We start from the raw sequence: 27,734 nt of genomic DNA, 5'->3' as shown, positions 1-27,734 counted from the left end.
CATGATAGCCAGGACCTTGAAATCTCTACTCAAGCATACCTGGATGTGTACCTGCTTTAGCTACTCTATGGTAGCAGCCTCCATAGGTGCTAGGGGAGGTGTTTTTCCTTCTCTCCTACTGGAAGTCTAAGAAAGAATCTATGGAAATAATAAGAACAAGAATGTAAGTTGTCTTTTATCTCTTGCCTCAATTCTTTCTGAGCAGTACCTGAATGGGTGTTGCTTCAGACAAACTGAAACCTGGGAAATAACCTAAAAAGGCCAAAATCTCCTGCTGCATCCAGGGCTATCTTTGGTTGTCCTGATCTATATCTGGCCATTGGACCTAGATAGCTCAGGAGGAGAAAATAAGGCTAATCAGTTTGCATACCTTTGCCTTTCTTAAATCCAATTTACTTGCAAGTCATAGCATCACCCTTCTGATGTCATTGGTCTTCTTGAAGAAGGAAAAACAACATTTGCAAATCCATAGAGTTGGTGGATCTTCCAAGTTCTGAGACTTTTGACCTATTCTCCACCCACTCCTGAGGTCTTGAAGACCTAGATATTGCTTCACTAAAGCTCTAAGTCCTTTAAGGTAAAGCCAGAATAACATACGATCTGGAAAAAATCCCCAGGGGAACATCATGCCTCCTCCTCTAGGGAGACTTTACCCTGGGTATCCTAGAACACCCTAGAGTGGTGGGAATGGTGGGGCACTTTGATTAGCCTCATTATACTATAAAATGGGGTCAGGCACTGTGGGAATTTCCCTAGGCAGAAATAAAGTTTCTGGAGAAGAGAAGCAATCAATTTACATAAGGTAGAGAAGCCTCTCTTGAACATTACCTGGGCTATGTGCTAGAAAGGGAGACCAGTTGAAGAGAATGGTTATAAGAGCAGCCAAGGGAGAAAAGTAAGGAGAAAATTGACTTTTCTTACTTACTACTCTGATGACCTTTCCTTCTTTGCGACTTAAGAGTATGTCTTCTATTTATGTATTCATGTATTTATCTATCTACCCACCTATTTACCTACCTGTCTCTTTCCTTCCTTCCTTTCTTCCTTCCTTCCTTCCTTCCTTCCTTCCTTCCTTCCTTCCTTCCTTCCTTCCTTCCTTCCTTCCTTCCTTCCTTCCTTCCTTCCTTTTTTCCTCCCTCCATTTCCTCCTTTCCTCCTTCCTTCCTTCCCTCTTTTCTTTCCTCCTTCCTTCCTTCCCTCTTTCCTTTCCTCCTTCCTTCCTTCCCTCTTTCCTTTCCTCTTTCCTTTCCTCCTTCCTTCCTTCCCTCTTTCCTTTCCTCCTTCCTTCCTTCCCTCTTCTTTCCTTCCTTCCTTCTTTCCTTTCTTCCTTTCTTCCTTTCTTCCTTTCTTCCTTTCTTCCTTTCTTCCTTCCTTCCTTCCTTCCTTCCTTCCTTCCTTCCTTCCTTCCTTCCTTCCTTCCTTCCTTCCTTCCTTTTTTCCTCCCTCCATTTCCTCCTTTCCTCCTTCCTTCCTTCCCTCTTTCCTTTCCTCCTTCCTTCCTTCCCTTTTTCCTTTCCTCCTTCCTTCCTTCCCTCTTTCCTTTCCTTCCTTCCTTCCTTCCTTCCTTCCTTCCTTCCTTCCTTCCTTCCTTCCTTCCTTCCTTCCTTCCTTCCTTCCTTCCTTCCTTCCTTCCTTCCTTCCTTCCTTCCTTTTTTCCTCCCTTCCTTTTTTCCTCTCATCTCTCTCAATATCTCGCTCTCCCTCCCTCCTTTCCCCCTTTCTTATCTATTTTTTAAGAAAGTTAGGGTTGATAAACATTTACTAGCATCCCCTAGGTAAAGTAGCAGCATGGGGTTCTGAGAAACTAAAGCATTGTGATGCAAGCCAGAAACTATTTTACTTCATTTAACAGTCAAGGTTGACTCAAGGGAGTATAAAGTATCTTGCACACAGTAGGCAGTTAATGTTTGTTGAATCGAGTGCAGTAATTTGTATTCATAATGGGAAGCTTGGAGTAGAACTAAAGTTAAAGCTAGAAAGACAAACAGGAAAAAAAAAACTATAACATCTTAAAGTATGTGAAGCTGGATTGAGATGCAATGATAAACTTAGATTCCATGGATTGAAAATGAACCATGCTGCCCACTTCCTACTAGGGACGTGATGGGTTTACAATGCAGAAGAAGACATGCATTTTGGGGCATGGCCAATATAGGGATTTGTTTACGCATATTTATTATAGGAAGTTTTTTTTATATATTATGCAATAGGGAGGGGAAGAAGAGACAATAAATCCGTATAAAATAAATGAATGACTGAATAATTTTTAAAAAACTGAATCAAGAAGCAAACTGAGAGAATAAATTTCATAGGATCCTAGATTTAGAGCTGGAAGAGATCTTAGAGGTCATCAAATCCTGCCCTATGATTTTACAGATAGGGAAACTGAGGCCCAGAAAGTTTAAGTGTCCTATCCAGCATCACATAGGGGTTAAATGTTTGAGGCAAGATTTAACTCCAAGTCTTCTTGAATCCAAGTTCAACGCTCTCTCCACTGTCATGCTGTCTTTATGAGTGTGTATAGAAAAATTGGGTGACTTCAGAGAATTATTTGTTCAGGGTTAAACAGCTAGTAATTTTCTATGGTAAGATTTAAAAACAAACATTTATTAAGCACCTATGATGTTCTAGGCATTGTGTTAAGTGCTTTACGTACGTATATTAACTCATTTGATCTTCACAATGACTCTAAGAGGGAGGCCATTATTATCCCCACTTTACAGAAGAGGAAACTGAGGCACTCAGATTAAATGACTTGCCCAAAATTGTACAGTTAGTATCTGAGGTTGGTTTGAACCTTTGGTAATATAATATTTACTAAGGGCTGCTATTAGATTAATTCAAATAATAACAGCATCACACAGAAATGAATAATCAGTTTTTACAAAGGTTTTGCTTTCAGAACAAGAAGGAGCTTGTATGCTAAAATGTATTATTCTAAGTTGATTTGAGTGGAGATAGTCCAGGATTCTATCCCTTACCCCACCTGCAAATTCCCTAAGATTTGGACACCAATATTTTTATCTTCCTTGCAACAACATTTTTTTTAAATTCACCTTTACAAATTGGCTAGGCTTCTTTGTACTAGAGGTTAATTACAGAGGGAGGAGACTGAGAGAAGGAAAGGGATAAGAGAATTTTTGAGTGTGGTTTTCAGAAGAGAAATTCCCAATCCTTAAAATTATGTCTCTGGAGGTTATAAGCCACAGAATACAGGGAGCTTTTCCTTTAGAGTGCTTTGGGGAGTGTTCTTTTCTTTCCAAATTTCTAATACCATCTTAAGAAAAATGAATTGAATAGTCCTGAACATTTAAAGGTTGTAGTGACCACTGTTGATAGTAACCAAAAAAAATAAATCATGGTTATAGGGCTGGAAGGAGTAGAAACATCTTTTTAATCCAACTCTCTTATTTCGCAGATAACAGAGTAAGTCAATCGCTCAAAGTCGCACAGATAGAATCTGAGAACAGGAGTGAGATTTGAATTCAGGTCCTTTGTCTAGTGAACCAAGGTCTCCAGGAGTTACAACAGGAGTATCCAGAATATACATAAACATATATAGATATGGATATACAAACACACATATGCATACACATACATGTACATATATGTGTATAAATGCGTTTTATATATATAAATGCATTATATATATATATATATATACATATATATATATATATATATATAAAGTTGAAATAATATATTAATTCTCTGCAGAAATAAGATTGGATATTTACGAGGCAACCTTGTTTGGTCTTAACTCTGTCTCTTATTAGCCTTTGGATAAATAACTCAACTACTCTGGGTCTTTATTTCATCATTATAAAAATGGCATAATACTTGCATTGACTACCTTGTAGCTTTATTGTAAAGAAACTGCTTCATAAACTATAAAATATTATATAAATGTGAGCCCCTGATAAGACCACAGTCAAGCAAGGCATTGGGGTCCAACTCCTCCAATATAGTTGTCCTTCGATAAATAATGAATGATACAGTTTGATCTTAGCATCAAGGGCATAGGGATAAGCTGGGTCCAGTCCCCTATTAGAAAGTCCTCTCTTATGCAAAGTCTGGACATCATGTGAGGTTCTATTAGTTGATAATTGAAGAGCCTCAGTTCCCAAAGACCTGTTCCCTCAGAAATTGGCCCGAGGGCTGGGGGGAGGGGAGAGGAAGGGCAGGGAATCTTCACTTTGGGTACTTTTTCTGTGGGAAAAAGAAAACTGATTCCCCTGAGCCCCTGAATACCTGGCCCTTCTCTGGAGAAGACTGGGACTATTTTGTTGTTTGTTCGGGCCTGGCTCATTCTTTGTAACCCATCTAGAATTTTTGTTTAGCAGTACTGAAGTAGTTTGTCATGTCCTTCTCCAGGCTCAAACTGAGGCAGTCAATATAAAAAGGGAGCGGATTTCCCCCCATGCCAACTACATTTGTATTGACCAAATCAAACTATTTAAAATTTGAAGGGGGGGGGGCTGGTAATCAGGATTAAATGACTTGCCCAGGGTCAGGCAGTTAAGTGTCTGAGGCTGAAATGGAACTCAGATTCTCCTGACTCCAGGAAAGGTGCTCTATACATTATGCTATCTAACTGCCCCCACCTTACCCCCCCCTTTTTTTTGGTAACGTGGGTAGCAATATAGTATACTAATATTATTAGTGCTATTTTGATATGGCACATTTGGACAATGAAAATGAATCATGGGATTTCAAAGCATAAGGGACCTACTTAGCAGTTGAATGTCAGAGTGGTCAGAGGAATGAGCCTAGAGTCAGAAAGATCTGAGTTCAAATTCAGCTTCCTCTCAAAATAACTGTGCAGCCCTAAACAAGTTGGTTAATTTTAGTTTGTTTCTCAACTATAAAATTGGGGATAATAGCATCTAAGCTCCAGGGTTATTGTGTGGATCAAATGAGTAAATATTTGGAAAGTGCTCAGCAAAGTGCCTAGTACACAGTAAGTACTTAATAAATGCTTTGTGGCTTGAGTTTTTATTGTTTTAAGCCAGGAATTCTTAACCTGTGGATGGTAAACTTGTTTAAAAAAATTAGATACTGGTTACAATATAATTGATTTCTAGTGTAATCCTATACATTATATTTTAGGCATTTAAGAACATTATTTTAAGAAGAGATCCATAAGGTTAGAGATCCATAGATTCATAGAGATCCTACTAAGGATAAGAAGGCACATCCCTCCACATAAAGGAGAAAGCACTGCAGTAAGCAAGCTGAGCCCACTTTTATTCATTCATTTACTCATTCATTCATTTTCGTAAGTGACTTGTCCAGGATCACACAGTTAGTAAGTGGCTGAGCCATTAAGTCAATCTTTTTTTCAGCTGAATAGAGTTTCTTGAAGCTATCCTAGCCCCACAGCAAATTACAATTATCCCTATCACATTCTTATTTTCTCAATCGTGATTTCAATAGATCTCTATTTAAATAGCAATTTGAGGGGACTTTTGCGAAAGCTACAAATGACATGTAAAGACCAGCAGATGACAGAAAGGATTTAGAAACTCAGAAATGCCTAAAATATATATGTAGTATTATTTAATTTCAACATAGTTTATCTTTTAATACTATAATAATTCAGACTTCTCTGGTACAAAGAGGTCAAAAAATTTATGGGGATTTTTCATATTGCAAGACTCCTGTCTCTAACCCTTGCAATGTGGAAGGAATAACTAACTATAAGCATTTTCTAATCCAGTCCAACCCAGGAAAAGTTTATTAAGCATCTACTATATATGCACAGGGCATTGTGAAGGTAGTAGGAATACAAAACCAAATACAACACATTTTCCTCCCTCTAGAAGTTCATATTCCACAAAAAGATAAAACTGTAAACAGTTAAGAATATACATGATAAAAATCTAGGGAATTTTAATGGAAGCTAATAATCATAAGCAGAGGAAATAAATTGTGAGTACATTCTAGCCACAGTGCCTGGAATACAGTAGGCATTTAAAAAGTACTTGTTCCCTTTTCCCTTCCATCTCTCAGTTACTGCTGGAAGTCTGCAATGTGTTCGTCTATTATAGGTAATGGCACAATACCCACCCACAGTAATGTCTTACTAGCCTATAGTCAGAAGCTGGTTAATGAGAATTAGTTAAGGGTCTGCTCTTGCTGGAATACTCAACTAAAACCTGTTGAAGACAGATTAAAAAGACCGACATCTCCCATTTCATTCAGGGCCATTTCCAGTCATTTTGACCTACATTTTGCTACTGGACCCAAATGGCTGTGGAGAGGAAAGTGAGGCAGATGACCTTGCAAGTCCTCCCTTCCTCACTTAAATCCAATTCACTTGCATGTCATGGCATTTCCCCCCTGATGTCATGGTCCCCTTTGAGACCTAAGGACAAACAATAACAATCTTTGTGACAGTAGGTACCAGGAAGAGTATAAAATCCAAATTATTCCAACAAGTACTAATTAGCACCTGCTATAATGCAAAGCACTCAGGATACTAGGGAAAAATTAAATAAAAAATTAGTCCCTGTGCACATTCTAATGGGAAAACAGAGAATGTAAATTGATAAGTATATGCACCTGATCATTTGATGAGAAGAGAGAATTTTAGAGATAGAAGAGACCTTAAAAGTCATCTATTCCAGTTCCTACTTGATCAAGAATCCCCCTAAAACATCCTTGACAAATGACCATCTAGCTTTTGCTGGAAGCTATACCATCATGGGAAATGCACTACTCTGTGGAGCAGCTCATTCTACATATGGAAAGTTCTAAATGTACTGAAGCTTTTTTCTTATATAATAAGGACAGGCCAGTAAGCTTAGTCTAAGAGCATGCACAGAATATTGCTGATGTAATTGCTGTATGGAAGAGACTAGGGAACCTGCTTCTGGGAGTCATGAAGATGCAGTGGAAATGCCTTGGGTGGAGGCGGGGAAGGGGCAAAGGGGAAGAACTCTTGACCATATTTAGATATTCTGGGATTGACTGTTCTGCTAACCTGCTGATGGCCCCATGGTGCATGCAAAAGGCTCTATTGAGAAGAGAGAGCCTAGGTCTTTGTACCTTATGCTATCTAGTAAAAGGCAACATGACCCTGTTCTTTATTTTTGTTATTCACTCATTTTTGGTGAAGGAGATTAATCTGAAGTATGTAACCTTGGGAGTTTTGAAGGAGAACAAGCCACCTAAGTTTCAGAAGTTTGGAGATTGAATTTAAGCCAGGCATGGCAGCCAGCCCAGCATTAGCATCCTAAGGTTCAAGGAACAACCTTTATGACCCAGCCCAGTAATAGCTGAGACAAGGACTCATCTGGCAGAAATGTCTCATTTGGACATTAAATTGGTGGGATCAATCTTATATAGAAACGGTTTTAAGTTTTGGTTCATTTTCCCCAGACACTGGGGTTGGGTGATGGAAAGTGTGTACCTGAGGGGATGTGCACCTGTTGGGGGGAGATGTTTGTACAGTTATCCTTCCACGTGGGGGAGGTTAGAGTACCCTCACCTCCACTATCTATCTGGACAATCCCCATAACAATTTTTGGCTTTGTACCACAAATAAAGTTTGAATTATTGTGGTAGTAAAACGTAAACCATGTTAATATTATATAATACTATACATATATTTTATGTATTTCTGAATTTTTGAACTTTTTTGTGTCATCTGTTCACATGTCTTCAGATTCCAGAAAACTCCCCCAAAATTCCAATTTAATTTCTTATGCTGACCCATAGTACATCACTGGAATGGGGAGAGTCAGAATATGGAAGGGATAACTGTATTTTGTCTTTGCTATATCCTCAAAATAGATATCTCTTTGTAAAACCTAACTGATATTAATTGGTTAAATGGGATTGTAGTGCTGGTCCACTGGTGATTAATAAGGAATGTGGAGGTAGTGATGAATCACATTGGAATGGGAGCTCAAGATAATGTAGAATAGCTAATAAATAATAGGATTTTTATGGGCAGCTAGGTAGCGCCATATTGCATAGAGTGCCCTTCCTCGGAGTCAGGAAGACTCATCTTCCTGAGTTCAAATGTAGCTCCAGACACCTTTCTAGCTGTGTTACCTTAGGCAAATCATTTCAATTCTCTTTGTTTCAGTTTCCTCATCTGTAAAATGAGCTAGAGGTACTCCAGTATCTTTGCCAAAAAAACCCTAATGGGATTACAGAGACCGAAAAACAAATAACAAAATAATTTATATAGCACTTTCAGTTTTGCAAGTTATTGAATTATTGTGTTATTAAAACATAAACCATGTTAATATTATATACTATACATATATTTTATGCATTTCTGAATTTTTGAACTTTTTTGTGTCATCTGTTTGCATGTCTTCAGCTTCCAGAAAACTCCTCCAAAATTGCAATTTAATTTTTTGCAAAGCACCATACACCTGTTAAAGAGATCCCAAACTGTATAGCATAATCCTAGAACCCCAAGGTGGGAATGTGGTCAGCCTGGTTCTGGAAAAATGAGAGAAGAGCATATTCAGGACATTTCTATTAAGCTTAAATTTGCTTTTTGCTGCCTCTACCCGACATTCCTGGTTCTATCCTCCAGGGCTACACAAAACAATGTTAATACCTCTTCCCCGTGATGGCCCTTCAAGCACTTGAAGACAGCTAACATATTTCCCCTCTCCTTCAAGCTAAAATCCCTAGTTTCTTCAACCTTTCCTCCTTTGGAATGATCTGGGGGCCCTTCAACATTCTGTTTTCTTTACTCTGAATGAAGACAGCTTTGTTCTCAAGTAGCTCATAATCTAGTTTTTAAAAAATGAAATATATATATAATGTGAAACAACTCAGGAGCTCTTGCAAAACAATATAGTGCAAACTGAATATATAAGTCCCAGAGTGCATACATATACACCAAAGGGATGCACAGTGAAGTAGTAAAAATAATAAATAACATTTACCCCATGCACTGATGTTTATTTGGAAAAACACTTTTCTTCCAAAAACCCAGTGAGTAGGAATTGCAAATATTATAATACCCATTTCACAGATGAGAAAACTGAGATTTGGACAGTCTAAAGTAACTTGCCTTACATAACAGAATTAGTTGATAACAACAGTTTTCAAATGTGGATCTCTCCTAACTACAAGTGGAGGTAAGAAACAAGGAAAAAAGAAATATTTATTAAATAGATAAATAAATAAATAAATAAATATTTCTTTTTTAGAGCTCTATACCAAGTACTGTGTTTAGCCCTTTACAAATGTTATTTTATTTGAGTCTCATGCCATCTCTAGGAGATAGATGCTATTATGATCTCCATTTTATACTTGAAGAATATGATGCAGGCAAAAATTAAGTGCTTTGTCCAAGGTCACACGGTTGCTATAGTATCTGGGGTTGTATTTGAACTCAGGTCTTCCTGACTCTAGTCCCAGTCCTCTCTAGCTGCCTCTAGACATAGAATAAGACTATTCCAGAAACTGAGCAACAAGCTATATAAAGACAGTAGAGTACAGAAAGCTGCAAGCCAGCCACTTTGGCAGTGTGAATGAGGGGGTGTAAGGTACATTCAATCCAAAAGGAGAGGTTGGAGTCAGACTGTGAAGAATTTTAAATGCCAGAGTTGGTATTTGGCCAAGAGATAATGGGGAGCTACTGAAGCTTCTTAATCTGAGAAATGACCCAGTTAGACTCATGTTTTGGGAATATCAATTTAGTAGCTGTTGAAGGAAAGATTGGAGAAGGAGCGTTCAGATGCCAGGAGATCAATTAGGAGGCTATTACAATAATCTGGATAAGAGGTGATAAGGTCAGGTGAACCAGGGTAGCTATAGTATAAGTAGAAGAAAAGAAGCAAATGAAAGAGATGTTAGGGAGATAGAGTTGACAAGAATTGGCAGATGATTGGATATGGGAAGTGGCTGTGAGGGAGAATAAGCAGTTGATGTGGGACATCCTGGTGGAGATGTCCAGCAGACAGTTAGAGATGTTTGGGTAAGTGCCCAGGAGAGGAGAGAGATGTGGGGTAGTTATGCAGATTTTAGACTGATTTCCTTGGAGAATATAGTTAATTCCATCAAAGCTGATTAGTTCACTAACAAAAAAAATGTCTGATGATAATGATAGCCAGAATTTGCATAGTACTTTAAGGTTTGCAAAGTTTGCAATCCCACTGGGTTCTCACAACAACCCTGGGGGGAATTGGTGTCAATGTTATCCCAGTTTTACAGATGGAAAAACTGAGGCATGGATTTAAGGGTCAATAAGTATCTGGCTTTGGACTCAGGTATGAGGAACACTCATACAAGATGAGTGGGACATGGATGTTATTTTACAAAAGAGACTGAGAGGGATTAGTTAGACAGGAAAAAGACAACCAAGACAGAGCAGTGTCATGAAAATCCAAGGAAGAGAAAATATCCAGAAGGAAGGGAATCATCAGGTCAACCAGAGAGGTCCAGAAAGAAGAGGAAAAAGCCACTGAATTTAGTGTAAGAGCTATGTATGATTGGACTGAGTAATGTCAAGATGGCTCTGTTTACCTATGACATCAATAGATATATGAAGGAATCTGTGCTTCATTACTCTTCAAGAAAGACTGTGATTTTCTCCTTTGGGGGGAGCAGGAAAGGGGCCATGAGTAGGTGCTTTCTTCCCTTGAGTATCTCCAAGAAGGGGATTGGGCTAGAATTCTGTTTACCAATCCACTTTAATATCTACGGCAAAGCTTAAACTGTGAGTCATGGCCCCATATGGGGACATGTAACTGAATTGTGGGGGGTCATAAAATTATGATTTATTATCAATAAATGTTTTATTTGTATACCTATTTTACGTACTTATACACCCAGGATCATGTAAAATTTTCTTGGGCAAAAAAGGAGTTTTTTCAGTGAAAAAGAGTTTAAAAACCCCTGATCTAAGGGTCTTTGGGGCTCCAAGGCCAACTCTCAATCCACTAGATTGTGTTGCCTCTATAGCTTATAAGAGATCTAATAACACTTCTTGAGTGAATCAATATTATTATTTTCCTTCATTTTCAAAGAGACAAATGATATCACGGATTTAAGTGAGAAGTAGTTGCAAAAATTCATGAGTCTCACTCTTTCTTCCTGGGTCATCAAAGTCCAGTGGCAAGACAAAGATTAAAGATGATGAATGATTGATGCAGTGGATGACCTGGGCATCTTGAATGTCTGACCAAATTCTAAGGGTTCCACAGCATCAGCATCAGCATTCATGGTCATGGGAACAAATTGTTTTTCTCCACCCTTCCCACCAAGGGAAGTCTTTATATGCTCAGGGTGAACATCCCCCTAACTCACCAATGAGTTTGGGGCCTGCCACTTACCTTCAACCTGATTTAACCCCTCTGCTGAGATGGTTTTACTGGAGTGTGCTGAGTACATATGCCACAGCTTCCTGGAATTAATAACAACTGAGTCGAAGGACTATGAACAAGTTATTTTATTTTCCACTGTGAGCTGATGAGTTTTCTCATATATTAAAATAAGAGAGTTAGACTCGATAATATTTAAGGTCCCTTCCAGTTCTATGATTCTATAAAAAAGATGAATGGCAATATGAATTATCCAAGAGGGAATTCTACAGAATTGGAATAGAGGCGGGGAAACACCAGAACTGGTAGGAATGAGTAAGGAATTTTTGGATGGTGACTAGACCAGTTTGACTGGAGCAGGGGTTTATGTTGGTATGTAGATAGATATAAGGTTGAAAAGATAAACTAGGGGCTAGATTGTGGAAAGTACTGTATGGATGTAAAACTCTTGTTTTGTATGGATGGGGAGCCATTAAAGGCTTGTGAATAAAGGGATGGCATGATGAAAATGTTTAAGAAATATTAATTTGACTTTGTTACATAGGCAACAGAAGATTGTTTAGGAGGTTATTCCAATAGCTGAGCATGAGAGGATGAAAACCTGGACTAAGAAGTGGCAACAGTGGAAAGAGAAGGAAAAAAATTCCAGGAACACTGGTAAAGAAAAATAAATAGAGATTGGTTACTGATTTAATGTAAGAGGCAGAGCAGGAAAGAGAAAAGGATATCTCTAAGGTTTTGAGCCTAAGTAATCAGGGAAACGATTCATTGACAGAAATGCAAGAGCCAATTTGTGAGAGAGAATAAGTCTGGTTTTATAGTCAAGTTTTCAGGAATGCTTGATTGTTGAGGTGGAGATGTAGAATGAAAGATTGGGAAGTTTCCAAATAGAGCTAATAATTAATGTCAAAGGAATGGATCTCGGAATTGTCAGTATGTTGTTTTCCATATTAGAATGTGGTCTCCTTGAGAGCAGCGACTGTCTTGCTTTTCTATTGCTATCTCCATATATTAGTATGTCATTTGCAAGTAGAAAACACTCCCTTCCTCTCTTCTTTCTTCCTCCCTTCCTCTCTCCCTCTGTTCCTTACTCCCTTTCTTCCCTCTCTTCCTTTTTTCCTTACTTCCCTCCCTTCCTTTTTTCCTTACTTCCCTCTCTCCCTCCCTTCCTTCTTCCCTTCCTCTTTTCCTTCCTCCCTCCTTCCCTCTCTTCCTTCCTTCTTTTTTCCCTTCCTTCCCTCCTTCCTTCCCTCTTTTCCTTTTTTCCTTTCTTCCTCCCTCCCTCCTCCCTTCTTCTCTTCCCTCCCTCCCTCTCTTCCTTCCTTCCTTTCTTTTCTTCCTTCCTTCCATCTCAGAGAGTAGTTCTCTCCACTTGGCATATATTAAAGGGAATTGACTGACTCCTTTGACAAAAGTTTAAAAAAAATATTGCGAATAACTCAGACCCATTGTGAATCTTTTATTTTAGTTCTTTTCACTTTCTTTTATAGTGGACACAACCACCTGAAGTTGAGTGTTAATAAGTTCTGAAAATCTGATAGCTGAGCATTAATCTGAAAGCCGAGCTTTTAATAAGTTCCCCTGTGAAGTAGAGGTCTTTTCTCTCAGCCTGGATGGGACCCGAAGAGTCGTCAGGATGATCCAATTCATGTGTCCCATGAGGACCATTTGGAGAATGAGAATAAGAATAAAGGCATGGAGAAGTCAGCTGAAACAGTAACTTATATGAGAATCAGGGTTCCATTAGAAAGATCTCTACTGCTTAAGGCTGGAAGCTCGGTAATGGTAGACTGTTAGCCCATCCCTCTCCCTGCAGATGTAACTAGTAATGATCCCTGTCATCCTCTGTCTAAATCTCTAAGGGGACAATGCTGAGTGCATTTTCCCTCCTCCCTCCCGTTTGAAAAGAAACAAAAAGACAGATAGGCCTTAGACTTGCCCAGAGGGGCTAGAACCCAAGCTTCTTATTTTTCAGCTTAACTAACTCCCAGGTTTTTTCCCCCCCTTTCCTACATGTGTGTATATTATTTATTCAGCTAAAGGAGAATTTTCACGGCATATTTCTTTTAAGGAAGACTCTTTACATATAGCAAACAGGTTTGTCAGTTGACTTCTGCCTTCCCAGTGCTGTTTGTTTGCTCAATAGAGCTTCTCTGCCCCCACCGCCTGCCAGGTCCCACTTCGTGGTTCAGCATCCTCATTCCTACCTTTCATTGGTTCAGTTCGTTGCTATGGAGACAGGGCCCACTTCAGCATTTGTTTGATGAGGTCACTAGCGATGTAATGTGTATGTGGTGAGTGGGGGAATGGAGGGGGTGTGAGATGGGAAAAGGGAGTTCCAATGGTAGTCTTTTGTTCTTTTGCAAGAATAATGTTGGTAATGGAGAGGGAGAAGACACTTAGTCACTAGAAGGGCACAAGCATGTCCTACTGCTCAGAAGCATGATATTAGGATAAACAAGGATGAGGAATCAACAAAGATAAATGATAATTGAACTCCTGAAGTAAAGTTGTAGATTGGTTTGAGGGTTTCAGGTTCTTGAGGCAGGGTTCAGGGCCCTCCGATCTGATAAAAATCTGTCCAAGGAAGGCAGTGGGACCACTGAAAAATCCTTCTATCAGCTTAATCTTCTTAATCTCTTTGGGTCTCAATCTTCTCTGTGCCTTCCCTGAAGTAACTCAAAAAACCCATCTATCAGCTTAGTCTTCTTAACCCTTATGGACCTCAGTTTCCTCATCTGTATGATCTTAAAGGTTACTTGAAGTTTAGAGATATTAAGTGACCTGCATGTGGTAATATACCTAGGAAGAATTCGAATGTAATAGTAAGATGTCTTTGAAATTATGTCTTCCTGGATCCAAATCCAGCTCTCTGTTCATTTGGCTACCCAGACTCTCAGAGAATAAGAGCCAGAAGGAGTAACTAATGAACTTATGTGTTCCAAAAGAACCTGCCATTCTGATGACATTACTACTAAATGGTATTAGGAACATGGTACAATTTCCTTAAGTTTAGGGTCAGAAACATGTAAGTCAGCCCTGTAGTTCTAACCAAAGTAACCTGCTTAACATTAATATGATAAGATGTTAAAGATCATCTAATTCAAAACTCATTTTATAGCTAAGAAAACTGACACTCAGAAAAAATAGTATTTTGCCCAAAGATACATTGTAAGTAGTAGACATCAGATGTCATTGTCTACCATCTGAATCCTTATGCGAAGCTCTTTCCATTCCCTGTCGCTCTTGCCCCCACTCTCTTTTAGCTAACTAACATCTCAGTATCTTTTCTTAAGCCAATAATAATAGCTCACATTTATAGAGTATTTTTAAAAAATATGGAATGCTTCATGAATTTGCATGTTATCCTTGCTTAGGAGCCATGGTAATCTTCTCTGTCATTCTAATTTTAATATACGTGCTGCCAAAGTGAGCACTTATATGATATTTTAAGGTTTTGCAGAGCTATATTATTTGATCTTTTCCACAGTTTTGGGAAGGAGGTGCTACTATAATCCTCATACAGATGTGGAAACTGAAGCTGGGAGTGACTTGCCCACACTAGGAAATATTTGAAGCAGGATTTGAACTGAGCTTTTCCTAACTCTAAATCCAATGCTCAGTAAGGAATATTGTTTCACTCCCATAACTCAAGACTATTCCAGCCCCATAGGAACTATCCTAAAATTCTCTCTTCTCACTCTTTTCACTTCTGTATGTAGTACCCTTTAGCCCTTAGGTCTTCTTTACTCAATACTCAGTTGTTTATTGTTTGTCCTTCGTTGTTGAAGGACAATGATGTCAGGAGGATGATGTCTTGACTTAGTGAATTACAAGTGAGGTCCTCCAGATTCAATGGAGTCAGTCTACAGGCAAGATCAAAATGACTGGGGTTGGTCCAGCACTCAGTTATCATACAGATAAAATCACAGGTTAGCAGACTTGGAAAAAGAGAAGAAAAGTTAAAGATCAAATCCAACCCTCTTATTTTGCAGCTGAGGAAACTGAGGCACAGAAAAGTTAAATAACAGAGCTAAGTCAAGTCAACAAGCATTTGTAATTAATATGTGCCTGATGCTGTGCTAAGAGCTAAGAATATATATCAAGCAGAAAGACAAACCCTGCCCTCAAGTAGCTTATATTCTAATAGGAGAGGAGAATGCTTAAAAAGGAGCTGAAAAGTAAGGGAGAGGAAGAGAAAGATGAAGCTCCCCAGCATCAGGGCATTAGAGAGAATGTCTGGTGGTATAGGGAATGCAGCCTGGAGCAGGATGAAGGTGCAGATGCCTTGGATCTTTTCCTTAACATGATAGTCTGGAAGAAGCTAATCAGAAGGGCAGGTCTCAGGGACAGAAGAAAACATCAATCATGTGAAATTCAGGATATGGATAAATCACAGCCTCAATTTTCTGATCTGAGAAATGACAATAATGATATTCCCTTATCTACACAATAGAAGTTGCTGAGGGACAAATTAGCTAATGTGAATATTCAGGTCTACATCAATTAATCAATAGGCATTTATTAAGTGACTAGTACGTACCATGGCCTAGGGATGCATAAGCAAAATTTAAAAAGTCCCTACTATAAAAGGATTTATGATCTAGCCAGACGTGTTGACATTTATATACATAGGTATAGAGTCAAGCTTTCTGCTTTATCCTATATGAAGGTAGGCTTCTTGTTAATCCAGTTTGCAGCAGTCCCATGAAAGAGGCTATAGGAGTTGGTGGGGAGAGTTGCTAGATGAGAACAAAATTCCTAGTGTAGGAATTTTTAACCTTTTCTGTGTTGTGTACCCCTTTGGAAATCTGGTGATATCTACGGACTCCTTCCAACTATGTTGCTTTTAAAGCCATAATATAAAAAACATAGAATTAAAAACAAAGCCAATTATATTAACATAAAGTTATCAGCTCTGCCTTTTTCAAATGAATTCACAAATCCCAGGTACAAACTAATAGGGTCTTATCAGAGACAAACACACCAAACTCCTACCACTCATCCAGCTATTTGACTTGTTACCTTATTAATTCTCTCATGAAGGTTTGAAAACCATCAAGGGGTGTGTCCTAATATTTCTTCATGCATTCCCACACTGATTTAAACAAAAAAAAATCTCTTTTGCCAAAAACTTTCTCTTTCCTTTTGATCTCAAATTATAGTTTCCTACGCTTAAACAAATATATAAACAAAAATGTTGCTCAAGGAAAAAATATTTTTTCCAATAATTACAGTAGTTGTGAGAAAGGTTACAACCCATAGTAAACAATAGGGTTACCTGCTCACTCCTCCACAGCCCAGTCCAACAATTCAGTTATCTCATGGTGTCTTCTACACAGAATAAGAGTTCAACTCAGTTCCCTCCAAGTGTCTCTTCACACTTTCTGAGATGACAGCTAATTCTCATGGATTCTTGCAATCTCATTTTCCATGACAGTTAACTCTCCAATAAATTCTCTCAGCCCTCTCTCAGTCCTAACATAGACTCTCAGCCATGACAGTTAACTCTCCCAGATGACAGGATCATAGGTTTAGAGCTGAAAGGGACTTTAGATGCCATCTAGTCCAATCCTCCTCATTTTTACAAAGGGAAAAAATGAAGTTCAGAGCATTTTAAATGACTTGCCCACAATCACACATTGTCTGAGGCAGGATTTGAATCTAGATTCTAGACTCCAAACCCAGTACATTATCCACTATGCCATAGTGACTCAAGCCTCTAAGAATTTGCTAATGATATCCAGAATTTTTCTGAGTTAGTTTATTTGTGCTAAAATTCCCTAGGTATGCAGATATAAACATATAGGACAATGGGAGGAACCGAATAGCACAGAGGATAAAGTGCCAGACCTGGATTCAGAAAGACTCCTCTTCATGAGTTCAAATTTGACCTCAGACACTTTCTAGCTGTATGACTCTGGCAAGTCACTTAACCCCGTTTGCCTCAGTTTCCTAATCTAAAATGATTTGGAATAAATCACTCCAGTATCTTTGCCAAAGAAACTTGAAATGGGGTCAAAAGGAGTCAGCAAAACAGGAAAATGACTCACTAACACAAGTAGCAACAACATTTATGAGGGTATGAGGATGGGTTTTATGAAGGTGATGCCTTAAGTTGTGCTTTAGAGGGCACTAAAGAATCTCAGAGAGAATGGTGAGGAGGGAACATAATCCATGCATGGAGGGTGATCAATTCAAAAGCACAGGAATGGGGGATGGAGTTCTTTCTATGTATGAAAAATACTAAAAAAGGTCAGTTTGGCTAGACTGTAGACTGTGTTAAAGGGAAAAAAAATTGTGTAATGAGGCTGAAAAAGTAGGTTGGAAACAGGTTGTGAAGGATTTTAAATGCCAAAGAGAGGAGTTTATATTTGATCCTGGAAGTAATAGGAAGCCACTGGAATTTATTGAATAGCAGAGTGACATGGTCAGGTCTGCACTTTAGGAAAATCACTTTGACAGCTGTGTGAAGTATGGGGATAGACATGAAGCAGGGAGACCAATTAGGAAGTTATTGCAATAGTACAGGCAAGAGAGAATGAGGGCCTGAGCAGTGATGACTGGTAAGTAGAGAGGAGAGAATGGAGATGAGACGTGATATCATGGTAGAAGCTAGGATATTTGATTTAGATAATACATAGTATATAGAATAATATTATTTGGTTTACATAATACAAATCCAATATTTGTATTTATAAATAATATATGTATTTGTGGGTGGGTGAGGGTAAGAAGACAAGAATGATACCAATATTACAAACCTGATGATTAAGGGGATTATGATACTGGTCCTGAAGTCAGATAGATGTCATCTTCCGACTTCAAATCTGCCACCGGGCACTTGCTGTGTGACCTGGAAAAGTCAATTAATTCTGTTTGCCTCAATTTCTTCATCTGTAAAATTATGGAAAAGAAAATGACAAAGTGCTCTGATATCTTTGCCCAGAAAACCCCAAGTGGGGTTTTCATAAAGAGTTGAACATGATTGGAAAATGACTGAAAAATAAGAAGAAAAATAGTACTCAGAAGAGGATGTGTTGAGGGATATGAAGTGATGAGTTCTATTTTAGATGTGGTGGATTTGAGATGTCTGTGGGACATTCTGTTCAAAATATCCAATATGCTTTTTGTGATGTGGAAATAGAGCCAGGAAAGGCTAGACAGAAAACTTTGATTCAACTTCACTTCTTTGCAATCTCATTTGGGATTTTCTTTACAAAGATAATGAAATAAGTTTGACGTTTCCTTCTCCAGCTCATTTTACAGATGAGGAAACTGAGGCAAACAGGGTTAAGTGACTTACCCAGGGTCACACAACTAGTTAAATATCTGAAGTTAGATTTGAACTCAGAAAGAGAAGTTTTCCTGACTCCAGGCCAGGAGCTTAATTTAGCTGCCCAGAAAGATCTGGAATCAACAGTACAAGGGTGATAATTAAGCCTTGGTAAGCTAATAAAGTTATTAAGGGAGAGACTGTAAAGAATGTTTGAGATAGCACCTCAGAGTATTCCACAGTTAAGAGATATGGTATGGATGGTGGTCCAAGAAAAGAAATTGAGAAAGAATTGTCAGACAGGAGAAAGGTCAAGAGAGCAGTGTCGTGTAAACCTGGAGAAGAGAACATCCAGGAGAACCAAGAGGTCAATTTTGTCCAATGGCTCAGGGGGGTTAAGAAGGATGGGAATTGAGAAAAGTTCATCAGATTTGCCAGGTAAGTGATCACTGATGATTTTGGAAAGAGTAGCTTCAATTGAGTGATTAGGTTGGTAGCAAGATGGCAAAAAGTGAGAGAAGTGAATGAGAGAACCCAAAATGGCAAAAGTGGAGTTTGAGTTTGCCACTTTTCAGAGAGGAGTTTGGTTGAGTAAGGGTTGATAGTGTGAATGGATGGCAGGATCATATGGAAGACTTTTTGTTTGTTTTATTTTAAGGACTTAAAGAATTTGTATGTGTTTACAGGCAAGGCAACATGCATTTATGAAATACTTCTATGGGCTGGTGTGCCAGGGATACAAATATAAGAAAAAAAATTATTCCTGCCCCAATGGAGTTTATATTGCAATGGAACAATAAAATACACAAAAGTGAGCTGACAAAGGCAAGGTGAAAGTCAGGGGCAAAGGCAGGAGAGTAAAGAAGACTGATAGGCCTGAATCTCTCCCTAAAATGGAGGCTTTGGGAGAAAATCACCAATAGGAGAAAGATGGAGGCTCAGTGGAGGGAGGTTTCAGAGTGAAAAGGCAGCTGAGGATAGTGGCAAAGTCCAGAAAGTCAGGAGGAGATACAGGAGAAGAATGAATGAGAGACTGATGATTGGGGGAGGGAGTTGATAGAGAAATCTGCTGGGAAAGATGGAAGAAAAGGGAATCAAGGATACATGGAAAAATGTTGTTGAGAAGGGCACTTAGTGACTAGAGAAAGAAGTAAAGGATGTAGGAATGGGACATGATATCCAAAGCTTTGGGGTTGTAGAGAAGAGGAAGAAATCTCATGGTAAATAGCTTCTACTTTCTCCATAAAGTATGAGGAGTGGTTCTCAGCTTTGAGGATGAAGGGAAGAGATACTTGGGAAAATTGAGGTTAGGTGCCCCATTTCTCTTCTTGTTGCCATCCCTTCTCCTGTTCCATCTCTTCTTTATGTGTTTTCTCCCTCCAGTAGACTGTAAAATTCTTGAGAATAAAGATCATTTTATTGTTTCCTTTTTGTATTCCTAGGGCTTACCAAGATGACTGATACAGGGTTTAACAAATTATCTCTGACCCTCTATCTCTATCTCCTCTCTCTTTCTATCTCTATCTTTCTGTCTGTCTGTCTATCTATCTATCTATCTATCTATCTATCTATCTATCCATCTATCTATCTGTTTGCCTAACTGTCTATCTATGTATATATCTGCATATCTATGTACCTATATATGTTTGTATGTATCTTTCTATCTATGTATCGAAGTATGTATGTATATATGTATGTATCTACCTGTTTGCCTGCCTGTCTATTTATCTATGTATGTATGTGTATATCTATGTACTTATGTATGTATGTATCTTGCCATCTATCTATGTATATATCTATGTACTTATGTATATATGTATATTTCTTTCTATTTCCCTGTTTGCCTATCTATCTATCTATGTATCCCTATATCTATGTACCTATGTATATATCTTTCTATCATCTATCTATCTATCTATCTATCTATCTATTTATCTATCTATCTATCTATCTAGTTTGCAACAGCTTCAACAAAATAAAAAATCAAATAGGGATGAATGAAATTGCTTTGTGAGGGTCTGGGTAGGGTTAGATAAGATGAATTTGAAAAGGCCCTGGTCTCTAGGTCTGCTTGACTTTCTTTATCTTGCTTCAGTAGCGTGAGAATAGGCATAGAAGAGGTAGAGGTAGGAGTAATCCAGAATCAGAGCTTAGTAAATTATAGCAAGGATAGGACAAGGGAGTAAATGACTTAGGAGTAGAAGATACTGGAGAGCAATTGTTCTTAACCTAGAGTCAGTAAGCTTTTTGCGAGGGGGTGGGTAGGGAAGAGAAAAGGTTCAATAAGTGAATTCTAGTGTAATTGGCTTCCTTTTTAATCCTATGTATGTTATGTATTTAAAAATATCCTCCTGAGGAGTCCACAGACTTTATCGGTTCACTTAAGGGACACATGACAAAAACAGATTAAAAACTCCTGCTATACTAAGAAAAGGGGCAAGATTAGGAAGGGAACAGCCAGAGACAGGGAATGATTTTATTGCCATGAGTACTTTCTCTACTGACACAAATTGCTTTCTTTTGATGCCTTTGTGGGTTGCCATGGGTGAAAAAACAAACAAAAAATAATAATAATTGCCTAGTGGCCAATTTTCTAGTTATGAGCCTCACCAAGCATAACTTACTGGTCATCAAATAATAGACCCAGCTGTTAGCTGGGCCCCTATACAAAGCCTTTTCGATCTTGGCAGAACCTGACAGAAGCTCATGCTCTGGCAGCATAGTCTTTGAGATCCCGAGGTAGGCTCCTATCCTGTGATAAAGTACTGAAATAGCACTGTCGAATGGAATAAAGAGGCAATTAGAGAGCTCAGTGGATAGAGCTCTGGGTCTGAACTCAGGAAGATTTGAATTCAAATCTAGCCTTAGACACTAGCTGTGTGAACCTGGGCAACTCACTTAACCCTTTTTGCCTCGGTTTCCTCATCTGTAAAAATGAACTGGAGAAGGAAATGGCAAGCCACTCCAATATCTTTGCCAAGAAAACTCCATGAACAACACTGGTGAGCTATGATCTATAGGGTCATAAAGAATTGAACATGACTGAACAAAGTAGAATACATGGGAAAACACCTTGCAAAATATAATGCTGTATAGAGGCATAAGGACAGGTAGGTGATACAATGGATAGAGCACAGGACTCTAGGCTCAGGAAGATCTGAGTTTGAGTCCAGCCTCAAACATTAACTATTTGATCCTAGGTAAGTCATTTAATATTTCTGTGCGTCAGTTTCCTTATCTATAAAATAGGGATAATGTATAAAGTACTAGACAAACCTTGAAATGCTATATCAGTACTATGATGATGATGATGATAATGATGGTGATGATGACGACATCTGGAGAGTTGTAGCTCTTTGACACCATCTAGAAAGCTAATCTAATATAGACCTCTTTGCTTGAAAATGATAAGATGGAGTTCTAGAGAGTTCCTTTGAAGAACTGGGTTTCTAGAATTCTGGGTATGAACTGCTTCATCCTATAATGCTTACTTCTCCTTGTTTTGGGAGTTCTTACTCTAACCTGCTTAGAATATCCTATTTCCAACCAAAGTCACTAGGAGTTATGAGAGGAGGGAGTTCCATCCTGTCACATTGATTTTGACTTTCCTTCCTCAGATGAGAGAAACTGCCAACATGTTCAGTCAGCCAGTGAATAAATATTTATTAAGTTTCTTTTAGGTAACAGGCTCTATGTTAAACAGTAAGCAGTATTGTTGTTGTTATTTGTCCTTTGTTCTTTAAAAGTACCAGTGACATCATAAGATGCTGCCTTGATTCGAGAGGGAATTGGATTTAAGTGAGGGAGAGTTGCCCAAAGTTGTCAGTCTCAGTCCCTCTTCTACAATTATTGAAATCCAGTTGCAAAACAGAAGTCAGGTTGACTGCCGATGACCTAACATGTAGTGAATAACCTTGGTAATATGTTTGTCTTTTCAATACATGGAAGAGTGATAGTAAGATTTTAGCATCATAGATTTAGAGTTGAAAAGGAGCACAGAGGCCATTGTTTCCATCTTTCTCATTTTTCAGATGAAAAATCTTGAGTAACTGAGAAGTGTCTGAAGTGAAATTCTAATCCAGTTCTTTTTGACTCCAAGTCCAATGTTCTGCTGCTTCTCTTCACTCCTATGATTTTGATCTGATGTTTTTGGCATTTTTCTACAAAATAAATTATCTCTAGCTCATAGAATAAAATATTAAAAAGACAGGTAACTAAGTAGAATACTTACATGGCACCTTGAAGAGGCAAGGGGATGTTTTGGAGTTAAGTACTTATGTGATAGGATATCTGGAGAGATTCCAGCTGGAAAATTTCCTGAATACAAGGATTATCATAGACACTCAGTTGTGTGACTGAAAGTTTGGGCTATCCCATTCTTTGAAATTCCCCCATCATGATCTGACTTAGGTGACACCCTATCCAGAAACAGGACAAAAAGCAAGATGTCCTTAGAAGGTTTTGTCATTGGTATAAATTCAATAACTCCACCCTCCACCTTAATTTCAATATGAACCTATAACAGCTGTTTGGGAAGTATTCATGGAACAGTATTTCCTAGCTTGTGCATTCATTTATTTATAGATTCCTAGAGCTGGAAATATTATAATCCAACTTCCACATTTTGCAGATGAGGAAACTGAAATCCAAAGAGAGAAAAGGAAGGTAGCAAGCCTCTCTTAAGCACCTATTATTATGTCGGGCACTGGGCTAAGCACTTCACAAATATATCTTATTTGATTTTCACAACAATCCTAGGAGGAAGGTGCTCCCTATTACCTCCATTTTACAGTTGAGGAAACTGAGACAAAGAGAGATTGACTTGTTTAGGATCACACAGCTAGTATCCGAACAGAATTTGAACTCAGATCTTCCTGACTCCAGGCTGTATTATCTAGATGAAATAACTTTTGTTAAGGTTATACAGGTAAAGTGGAGCTGGGACTTGAACCCAGATTTTCATGCCTACTCCATTTTATCTTTCTACTGCCCCATTCAGCTACACATTCATATAAACTGCTTCATTCATTCATTTATTCATTCACTCATTCAGTCACCTACTCAGAAAACTCCTTGGGTTAATAGAGCAGTCTTTTTGGATCCTTAAACTGTTCTGAGATCATCATCCTCAGAGATTCATTGTAGAGAAGAAATCTAAGCATCTCATGGGGGAAGGAGATTGGGGAAAAATTTGAACCACTGTCATATTCAGCACAACCTATTATGAACAACAGACACATAATCGCTTCCCTCTAACCAACAAAGGGAGAAAAAAGGATAAGATAGGCTAGTTTATTCCTATTAAATATGAAGCATAATATAACAAAAAGATCAAGGAAAGAAACATTTTAAAAAGTGGAGGAGGGAGAAAAAAAAGCCAGGGAAAAGTGTCCATTCTGTAAATTGGATCTCCTCTTCCTAGGTGTCCATGGGCTACCTGCCAAATCAATTGATTACATCTGTAAGCAGAGTTGCCTTTTTATTTCATACCTATTTCCACAGGCAGCATTAGATAAAAAGTAAAGAGACAGAGTGAATGGGGGGAAAATGATTGAATGTTGATGTAAAGAAAGAAGGAGAAAGGAAGGGGAAAAAAAGATTGGACACAAGTAGCCTGAGGGGGATTGGTGAGGGGGGATGTGAATTGTGTATTTCTGATTTTTTTAGACTTCCTCTTCTTGTTCTTGATGATCTGCCAGTCACAATTCATCTTAGTAAAAAAAATTAAATTCACTCCCTATCTCCCAGGGAAAATCATCTTCTTAGCCAAGTAGATTCCAGAATGATGGAGGAGTTCTCTTTGTTTCTCATCTTCATAACTTGTAGCTCAGGGGCCTTAACTGAAAATGGAGTAAATAGAGGTGTGATTCATTGTTGAACTGCCATTTGACCTTGTCCTCCCCACACCTCAGTTTCCTCACCTGTAATGTGAGATAAATAGCTAGTCCCTTTGAGGAAGTACTGAGAAGCAACAGGGAGAAGGCGAACATGAAACAAAAGAGGTGGGGAATAAGATATCAAAATAGAGGGAGCCTAAGAGATCATCTAATCTAAGCCTTTCCTTTTACAGAAAGGGAAAGCAGAGCACAGAGGTAAAAAGCTGTTTGTTGAGCAAAATAATGATGTAATAAGTGTGTTTTGGCCCCACTCACTCAACACTAAACCTGTTCTATCTCCCACTTAGGAGTATTGAACATCTGGCCTCAGAAATTTATTTATTAGTGAGCACATCACTTAAAACTATTTGCCTCAGTTTCCCTATATGTAAAATGAGTCGTAGTAGAACATGGCAAACCACTCCAATATTTTTTTCCAAGAAAACCCCAAATGGGGTCACAAAGAATTGGATATCATTGAAATGAGAGATTAATAAGTGAAATTTCCCCCTTGGCATGCCAGGGTTACTTGAAAGATTTGAGATTGGTTTTCTTCTACTGTCATCAGCTGTGTTCCTTCCATTGTTAGGGGCCTCTGACTAGGCTCCAGGTCTATTTAACTACTTGATCAATTAACACTGATGAAAGTTTATGTCAAAGAAATAACAAGAACAAATGTACAAGCATTTCTCCCAGACTTCCCAGAACCTAGTCTCTCTTTCCCTATTTAAGTCTTTAAGGGGAGTAGATTAAATATTAGCTCAGTTCCAAATTCATGCCTACAAATAACATCACAACTGAATGAATCATTGTTTAAGATTTTATTGACATGGGTCCATAAGGTTGTTCCAGAAGACCACTCTTTGTACCTCACGGCATCAATGCTGGACTGGCAGTGACATTAGATGGGGGACCTAGGTTCACAGAAAACCCTTCAAACTCATGTTGACCTTTCCAATTCACCAAGTTATAAGCCTTGATTTCCTTTTCTTAAAATGGAAAAAAATAGCCTTTATACAGAATTTTTAGGGTATGCTAGCTTTACATATACTATTTTATTTGGTCCTTATAAAAACACTGTAAGGTAATGCTATTATTACCTTCATTTTGCAGATGAGGAAACTGAGGCACAGAGAATTTAAGTGACATACTCAAGGTCATAGAGATAAAATGTCTGAGATAGAATTCAAATTCAAGTCTTCTTGATTCCAAGTCTAATGACTCTTCCTGTTTCTTATAATTATTCACTAGATGCTATGAGGAAACAAGTGCCCAAAGGAAGTGAAGACAAGCAAAGAAGAAATAGCTATAGTAGAAGTCACATGACCAAGATAATACACTAGATATTTTCTCCAATTCCCATGACTACTCAAATCTATCCAAAATAGAAATTATGCACTAAAGATAAAGCAACTTCAGTTGTCTCTATGATCCAGGATATTCAGAACCTATAAGAAGATTAAACAAGCCTGTGAACTAACACCTAACTTGTATTCACTCAGGACTCCTTTCCCCACTGCCTAACATGCTACCAAGATGACCCACAGGCTTGCAACAAAATGAAACCTCTCACCCCAGTCCTTCTTCCTTCTCTCCAATGCCATGGAGACCTAATCTTCAAATAGTAGACATTTGCTAAGACCACAATAGCCAGCTCCCTGACAGCACTCTGTGTTGTAAAAGATCACTGCAGGAGAGAGGAGGAACAGAGGAAATAGCACAAAATATACGTGTAGGCTTGAAACAGATCTCAACCTTACACCCTGAAGCTTGACTTCTTTCTTCCAGATCCTCTGAGATACAAACTCTAAATTTCAAAAAATATGCTCAGGTTATAAGAGTACCAGCATGGCAGTACTCTGAACTGCTGAGCCAGAGAATGGGGAAACAGTGAAGATGGAATAGGATACCATTGTGGGAGGTCTATGAAGTGCTTCATAGACCTCTTCCTGAAACTTGAATGAAAGAGTCTAGCATCTACATGGGGCAAGTTCTGTCCCCCGCAAAAAAAGTCACTTCAGGCACACCTCTACACTGGTGAATTATGAATTGTCTGGCATTGAAAGAAGCTGAAGTGCTTTGAGATTCAGCCTCTAGGGAAATCACCATAAGAAGGGAGAGAGTCAGAAAGTGAACAATATGGGAAACTAAGGGGGTGGGGGAAGGACTGGAATTTTATATCTCATTTTGTTTCTCCTGAAGGTAGCTTCCTTAACATCCTACACATAGGAAGGCAATACCACCTATGCTGATATTGTCTCTGAATGTACCAGACTTCCATTATGCAATAACAATAATCACCATCTAATCTACAATTTTATCTGCTCTGCAAAATGAAGATTTGATTTTATGAAAGCATATACTCCTTCCAATGATGCATATCTCTACGTATCCTTGCCTGTCAATTTTGTGCAATTTGTTATATCCTTCAATAAATCTGCCACAGGGGATACACCCAACATCCAGAGGATCTTCTTCTAAATCTCTTGACATCAGGTGACCACCAGTGGAGAATGTAAGCTGTCCATTATTTATCCCTTGCTATATGATCGGACTGGATCAGCTGGGACAGTGGATTGAGTGCCAGTCTTAGAGTCAGGAAAACTCATCTTTGTGAATTCAAATTTGGCCTCAAATTTGTGATGTTTAACAAGTCACTTAACTCTGTTTGCCTTAGTTTTCTCTTTTATAAAATGAGCTGGAGAAGTAAGTAGCAAACCTCTCCATAATCTCTGCCAAGAAAACTCCAAATGGGATCACAGAGAGTCAGACATGACTAAAAATGACTGAAATACATACAATGTGAATAGCTTTTTGTTTTGTTCATACATATTACTGATAGCATCCTTTACACTACTTCTCTTTATAATTTGTTATTTGTAATGGGTTACAGTTGCCCCACACCTTTCTATTGTTCTTTGAAGATTGTCAACTTTAATTCCTTAGGGACATTTGAATTTTATCACTCTTGGTCATACAACATCAGCAAAACATTAACATTCAAAAGAGAGGAACCTTTGTTTATGAGAGAAATGTGGGATGGTAATCACAATAGCCACAGCCCTATGAAGTAGATATATTGGGCTTGATTTGGTTGTTGTCCTTCATTCTTCCTCTGACTTTTTTTTCATTAAGTTCTCTTGCAATTCTCAACCTTTTATTCTTCCATATGAATTTTGTTGTTATTTTTTTCTAGGGCATTAAAATAGTTTCTTGGGAGTCTGCTTGGTATAGTACTAAATAAATAGATTAGTTTGGGGAGTCATCTTTATTATATTCGCTCGG

General features: G+C 38.4%; 1 long non-coding RNA gene and 1 other non-coding gene across 2 annotated transcripts; both read right to left on the bottom strand.

Annotated features, from left to right (window-relative positions):
* Nucleotides 1-14,629: 14,629 nt before the first annotated feature.
* Nucleotides 14,630-14,734, bottom strand: LOC141541980 (U6 spliceosomal RNA). Its single transcript, XR_012481991.1, has one exon. It is a non-coding gene; the product is annotated as a U6 spliceosomal RNA (small nuclear RNA).
* A 10,968-nt stretch (nucleotides 14,735-25,702) lies between these two features.
* Nucleotides 25,703-26,910, bottom strand: LOC141541322 (uncharacterized). The gene is made up of 2 exons (XR_012481746.1): nucleotides 26,586-26,910; nucleotides 25,703-25,946 (listed from the first exon to the last, which is right to left on the bottom strand). It is a non-coding gene; the product is annotated as an uncharacterized LOC141541322 (long non-coding RNA).
* Nucleotides 26,911-27,734: the final 824 nt, after the last annotated feature.

Source organism: Sminthopsis crassicaudata, chromosome 4 (assembly GCF_048593235.1).
Source record: "Sminthopsis crassicaudata isolate SCR6 chromosome 4, ASM4859323v1, whole genome shotgun sequence".
NCBI classification, from domain to species: Eukaryota; Metazoa; Chordata; class Mammalia; order Dasyuromorphia; family Dasyuridae; genus Sminthopsis; species Sminthopsis crassicaudata.
The sequence above is the reverse complement of the archived record's forward strand: the minus strand, read 5'-3'. Positions and strand labels throughout refer to the sequence as shown.